This window comes from Telmatherina bonti, assembly GCF_933228915.1.
Source record: "Telmatherina bonti genome assembly, chromosome: 14".
Lineage (NCBI taxonomy): Eukaryota > Metazoa > Chordata > Actinopteri > Atheriniformes > Telmatherinidae > Telmatherina > Telmatherina bonti.
The window spans coordinates 38372318-38379425 of NC_136612.1; positions in this window are offsets into that span (position 1 = coordinate 38372318).

The following is a 7108-nucleotide window of genomic DNA, read 5'->3' on the forward strand; positions in this document are numbered from 1 at the left end:
TCAGACCAAGCCGGACCAAGCCAGACCAAGCCGGACCAAGCCAGATCAAGCCGGACCAAGTCAGACCAAGCCGGACCAAGCCAGATCAAGCCGGACCAAGCCAGATCAAGCCGGACCAAGTCACACCAAGCCGGACCAAGCCAGACCAAGCCGGACCAAGCCGGATCAAGCCGGACCAAGCCGGACCAAGCCAGACCAAGCCGGACCAAGCCGGACCAAGCCAGATCAAGCCGGACCAAGCCAGATCAAGCCAGACCAAGTCAGACTAAGCCGGACCAAGCCAGACCAAGCCAGATCAAGCCGGACCAAGCCAGATCAAGCCAGATCAAGCCGGACCAAGCCAGATCAAGCCGGACCAAGCCGGACCAAGCCAGACCAAGCCGGACCAAGCCAGACCAAGCCAGATCAAGCCGGACCAAGCCAGACCAAGCCGGACCAAGCCGGACCAAGCCAGACCAAGCCGGATCAAGCCGGACCAAGCCGGACCAAGCCAGACCAAGCCGGATCAAGCCGGACCAAGCCGGACCAAGCCGGACCAAGCCAGACCAAGCCGGACCAAGCCAGATCAAGCCGGACCAAGCCAGACCAAGCCAGACCAAGTCAGACCAAGCCGGACCAAGTCAGACCAAGCCGGACCAAGTCAGACCAAGCCGGACCAAGCCAGATCAAGCCGGACCAAGTCAGACCAAGCCGGACCAAGCCAGACCAAGCCGGACCAAGCCAGATCAAGCCGGACCAAGCTGGACCAAGCCAGATCAAGCCAGACCAAGCCGGACCAAGCCAGATCAAGCCGGACCAAGCCGGACCAAGCCAGATCAAGCCGGACCAAGTCAGACCAAGCTGGACCAAGCCAGACCAAGCCGGACCAAGCCAGATCAAGCCGGACCAAGCCAGACCAAGCCGGACCAAGCCGGATCAAGCCAGACCAAGCTGGACCAAGCCAGACCAAGCCGGATCAAGCCGGACCAAGCCGGACCAAGCCAGACTAAGCTGGACCAAGCCGGACCAAGCCAGACCAAGCTGGACCATCAATCACTTCATAGATTAAAGCCAAATAAAGCATCTGGCAGATGATTGTGGAGTCAGATAGAGTCGTCCCAGACCCAACGCAGAATTGTTGGCGGGAACGGAGGATTAACACCCCAGGAATTCAAGTGAGCATCAACTCTTCTGGAAATCATTAAGGCAGTGGAATCTCTTCCTCTCCGAGCCACCTGTTGGAAACTGCAGTGAGTTCATCTTTATTCGTTCATCAGTCGTTACAGAGTTCAGGCCGACACAACCCCGTTACGCTGCAGGAAGAGCAAACGGAGGCTGTTAATGAGAGAAATGGTGAATGTTGCCATCAGCAGTCCAAACACTCTGCTGACGACATAACACACACACACACACACACACACACACACACACACACACACACACACACACACACACACACACAGACTCTCTCTCTCTCTCTCTGCAGTAAAACTGCAGCTGAGACCGGACATCATCCAAACATCTAGTTGTAGAAACCAGTCCTGCCACAAGACTGTCTGATGTGTGTAGGGACACATAATTATTTAATTTTAAATAAAATGCATTCATCTTCTGCCGCTTATCCGGGGTCGGGTCGCGGGGGCAGCAGCCTAAGCAGGGAAGCCCAGACTTCCCTCTCCCCAGCCACATTTGCCAACTCTGCGGGGGGATCCCGAGGCGTTCCCAGGCCAGCCGAGAGATATAATCCCTCCAGCGTGTCCTGGGTCTTCCCCGGGGTCTCCTCCCAGAGGGACGTGCCTGGAACACCTCACCAGGGAGGTCCAGGAGGCATCCTGACCAGATGCCAGAGCCACCTCAACTGGTTCCTCTCGATGCGGAGGAGCAGCGGCTCTACTCTGATCTCCTCCCGGATGACTGAGCTCCTCACCCTATCTCTAAGGGAGAGCCCGGCCACCCTGCAGAGGAAACTCATTTCAGCCGCCTGTATACGAGATCTCGTTCTTTCGGTCACGACCCACAGCTCATGACCATAGGTGAGGGTAGGAACGTAGATCGACTGGTAAATCCAGAGCTTCGCCTTCTGGCTCAGCTCCTTCTTCACCACGACAGACCGGCGCAGAGCCCGCATTACTGCAGACGCCGCACCGATCCGTCTGTCCATCTCACGCTCCATCTTTCCCTCACTCGTGAACAAGACCCCGAGATATTTAAACTCCTCCACTTGAGGCAGGACCTGACTCCCGACCCGGAGAGGGCAATCCACCCTATTCCGGCTGAGGACCATGGTCTCAGATTTGGAGGTGCTGATTCTCATCCCAGCCGCTTCACACTCGGCCGCGAATCGCTCAAGCGAGAGCTGGAGATCACGACCAGATGAAGCCAACAGGACCACGTCATCCGCAAAAAGCAGGGACCCAATCCTGAGGCCACCAAGTCGGATCCCCTCAACACCTCGGCTGCGCCTAGAAATTCTGTCCATATAAGTTATGAACAGAATCGGTGATAAAGGGCAGCCTTGGCGGAGTCCAACCCTCACCGGAAACGGATCCGACTTACTACCGGCAATGCGGACCAAGCTCTGACACCTGTCGTACAGGGACCGGACAGCTCGTACAAGGGGGTCCGGTACCCCATACTCCCGGAGTACCCCCCACAGGAGCCCCCGGGGGACACGGTTGAATGCCTTCTCCAGGTCCACAAAGCACATGTAAACTGGTTGGGCAAACTCCCATGCCCCCTCCAGGACCCCAGAGAGGGTATAGAGCTGGTCCACTGTTCCGCGACCAGGACGAAAACCACACTGCTCCTCCTCAATCCGGGATTCGACTATCCGGCGGACCCTCCTCTCCAGGACCCCTGAATAGACCTTACCAGGGAGGCTGAGGAGTGTGATTCCCCTGTAATTGGAACACACCCTCCGGTCCCCCTTCTTAAAAAGGGGGACCACCACCCCAGTCTGCCAATCCAGCGGTACTGTCCCCGATGTCCACGCGATGCTGCAGAGGCGTGTCAGCCAGGACAGCCCCACAGCATCCAGAGCCTTAAGGAACTATACTCAACTATATCATGATGATTATCCTCATCATCATCTTCCTCATCATCATCATCATCATCATCATCCTCATCATCATGATCATCTTCATCATCATCATCATCATCATCATCATCATCATCCTCATCATCATGATCATCTTCCTCATCATCATCATCATCATCATCATCATCATCCTCATCATCATGATCATCTTCATCATCATCATCATCATCATCCTCATCATCATGATCATCTTCCTCATCATCATCATCCTCATCATCATGATCATCATCATCATCATCCTCCTCATCATCCTCATCCTCTTCATCATCATCATCATCATCTTCACCATCATCATCATCTTCATCATCATCTTCCTCCTCATCATCCTCCTCATCATCCTCATCCTCTTCATCATCATCATCATCATCATCATCATCATCATCTTCACCATCATCATCATCTTCATCATCATCATCCTCCTCATCATCCTCATCCTCTTCATCATCATCATCATCATCTTCACCATCATCATCATCTTCATCATCATCTTCCTCATCATCATCATCCTCATCATCCTCATCCTCTTCATCATCATCATCATCCTCATCATCATGATCATCTTCATCATCATCCTCTTCTTCGTCATCATCATCCTCATCATCATGATCATCTTCATCATCATCCTCATCCTCTTCATCATCATCATCATCTTCACCATCATCATCATCTTCACCATCATCATCATCTTCATCATCATCTTCATCATCATCATCCTCCTCATCATCCTCATCATCATGATCATCTTCATCATCATCATCATCCTCATCCTCCTCCTCATCCTCTTCATCATCATCATCATCATCTTCACCATCATCATCATCTTCATCATCATCTTCCTCATCATCATCCTCCTCATCCTCTTCATCATCATCATCATCATCTTCACCATCATCATCATCTTCATCATCATCTTCCTCATCATCCTCCTCCTCATCATCCTCATCCTCTTCATCATCATCATCATCCTCATCATCATGATCATCTTCATCCTCATCCTCTTCATCATCATCATCATCTTCCTCATCATCATCCTCCTCATCATCCTCATCCTCTTCATCATCATCATCATCTTCACCATCATCATCATCATCCTCCTCATCATCCTCATCCTCTTCATCATCATCATCATCATCATCATCCTCATCCTCCTCCTCCTCCTCTTCATCATCATCATCTTCATCATCATCTTCCTCATCATCCTCCTCCTCATCATCCTCATCCTCTTCATCATCCTCATCATCATGATCATCTTCATCATCATCCTCTTCTTCGTCATCATCATCTTCACCATCATCATCATCTTCATCATCATCTTCCTCATCATCATCCTCCTCATCATCCTCATCCTCTTCATCATCATCATCATCCTCATCATCATCATCATCCTCCTCATCATCCTCATCCTCTTCATCATCATCCTCATCATCAAGATCATCTTCATCATCATCCTCTTTTCCGTCATCGTCCGAGGTGGATGAGGTTGTTTCAATTTCATACATACATGTACTGGGACTTGTACTGGGATTTACTGGGACAGACTGGGACGGACTGGGACGAACTGGGACGGACTGGGACAGATGGACTGGGACAGATGGACTGGGACAGACTGTGACGGACTGGGACGGACTGGGATGGACTGGGACGGATGAACTGGGACGGACTGGGACGGACTGGGACGGACTGGGATGGACTGGGACAGACTGGGACGGACTGGGACGGACTGGGACAGATGGACTGGGACAGACTGGGACGGACTGGGACGGACTGGGACGGACTGGGACAGATGGACTGGGACAGACTGGGACGGACTGGGACGGACTGGGATGGACTGGGACAGACTGGGACGGACTGGGATGGACTGGGACAGACTGGGACGGACTGGGATGGACTGGGACAGACTGGGACGGACTGGGACGAAGTGGGACAGATGGACTGGGACAGACTGGGACGGACTGGGATGGACTGGGACGGACTGGGACGGACTGGGACAGATGGACTGGGACAGACTGGGACGGACTGGGACGGACTGGGATGGACTGGGACAGACTGGGATGGACTGGGACGGACTGGGACGGACTGGGACAGATGGACTGGGACGGACTGGGACGGACTGGGATGGACTGGGACGGACTGGGACAGACGGACTGGGACAGATGGACTGGGACAGACTGGGACGGACTGGGACAGATGGACTGGGACAGACTGGGACGGACTGGGACAGACTGGGACAGACGAACTGGGATGGACTGTGACGAAGTGGGACGGACTGGGACAGATGGACTGGGACAGACTGGGACGGACTGGGATGGACTGGGACGGACTGGGACGGACTGGGACAGATGGACTGGGACAGATGGACTGGGACAGACTGGGACGGACTGGGACGGACTGGGACAGACTGGGACAGATGGACTGGGACGGACTGGGACGGACTGGGACAGATGGACTGGGACAGACTGGGACGGACTGGGACAGACTGGGACAGACTGGGACGGACTGGGACAGATGGACTGGGACAGACTGGGACGGACTGGGATGGACTGGGACGGACTGGGACAGATGGACTGGGACAGATGGACTGGGACAGACTGGGACGGACTGGGACGGACTGGGACAGACGGACTGGGACAGATGGACTGGGACAGACTGGGACGGACTGGGACGGACTGGGACAGACGGACTGGGACAGATGGACTGGGACAGACTGGGACGGACTGGGATGGACTGGGACAGATGGACTGGGACAGACTGGGACGGACTGGGACGGACTGGGACAGACTGGGACGGACTGGGACGGACTGGGACAGACTGGGACGGACTGGGACGGACTGGGACAGACTGGGACGGACTGGGACGGACTGGGACGGACTGGGACAGACTGGGATGGACTGGGACAGACTGGGACAGACTGGGACGGACTGGGACGGACTGGGACAGACTGGGACGGACTGGGACGGACTGGGATCGACTGGGACGGATGAACTGGGACGGACTGTGACGAAGTGGGACGGACTGGGACGGACTGTGACGAAGTGGGACGGACTGGGACAGACTGGGACGGACTGGGATTTACATGTTACAGTACCCCCCCCCCTCCCCCAACTCACACACACACAGGATGAACAGATTGTTCTCCCCCTTCATCCTCATCTTTATCGCCATTCACCTGAAAGCGCCACCCCCCCCCCCACCGCTGCTGCGGAGAGGAAGGGAGGGGTGAGAGACCCTGGCGGGGGGGGGGGGGGGGGGGGGGGGGGGGGGCTTGCGCCTGCGCATTTAGGACAATCCCCACCGCATCGCCCCCCATCCACTCCCCCCTCCTTTCTCTCTCATTTTCTGCAGCATCAGTACCACACTTCCCCCATCCTCCCCCCCTCCCTCTCGCGCTCGGTTTTCCTGCCGGGCTGCTGCGCGCGCTGCGGGGCCACACTGAGACCGCACCGAGGAGGAAGAGGAGAAAGCCGCGGACGGAAAGGGAGGGCAGCCTGAGAGGAACCGCTTCCACCAAATAAAAGCGAAGGAAAGGAGCGAGCGGGAGGTGGAGGGTGTGCACGCGCCTACACCGCGCGGAAAAGAAAAAAAAAAGCGAAGCGGCAGCAGAAGGCGGAGACGCGTCACACCGCGCGCTTCCTCCTCCATCTCTCCGCTCCGCGTCCACAAGAAGAGCTGAAAGCAACAGGGAGGGAAAGAAAAACTGCTGCGGCGTTGGAAACCTCCCCCCCTCCCCCCCGGACCAAGGCCCAAGCTCCGTTTTCCAGCAGACAGATCGGCGCGCGCCATCATGAAGGACCGCACGGCGGAACTGCGAAGCGTGAGTCTGCCTTTCATCTTCCTCTCCATCACGCACGGCCTCCATCTTTCCACTCCCTCCTCCCATCCCTCCTGGGCCGCAGGAGCCTCGCGGCCTCCGCCGCCACTCCGCCGCACCAGGGGGAGCGGAGAGGGGGGGGTGTGGGGGCTTACAGCGCCGTTTTTTGCGGGTTTCTGGCGCTTTGCGGTGTGTGTTTGCGGGCCGGTGAATGCGGAGTGTGT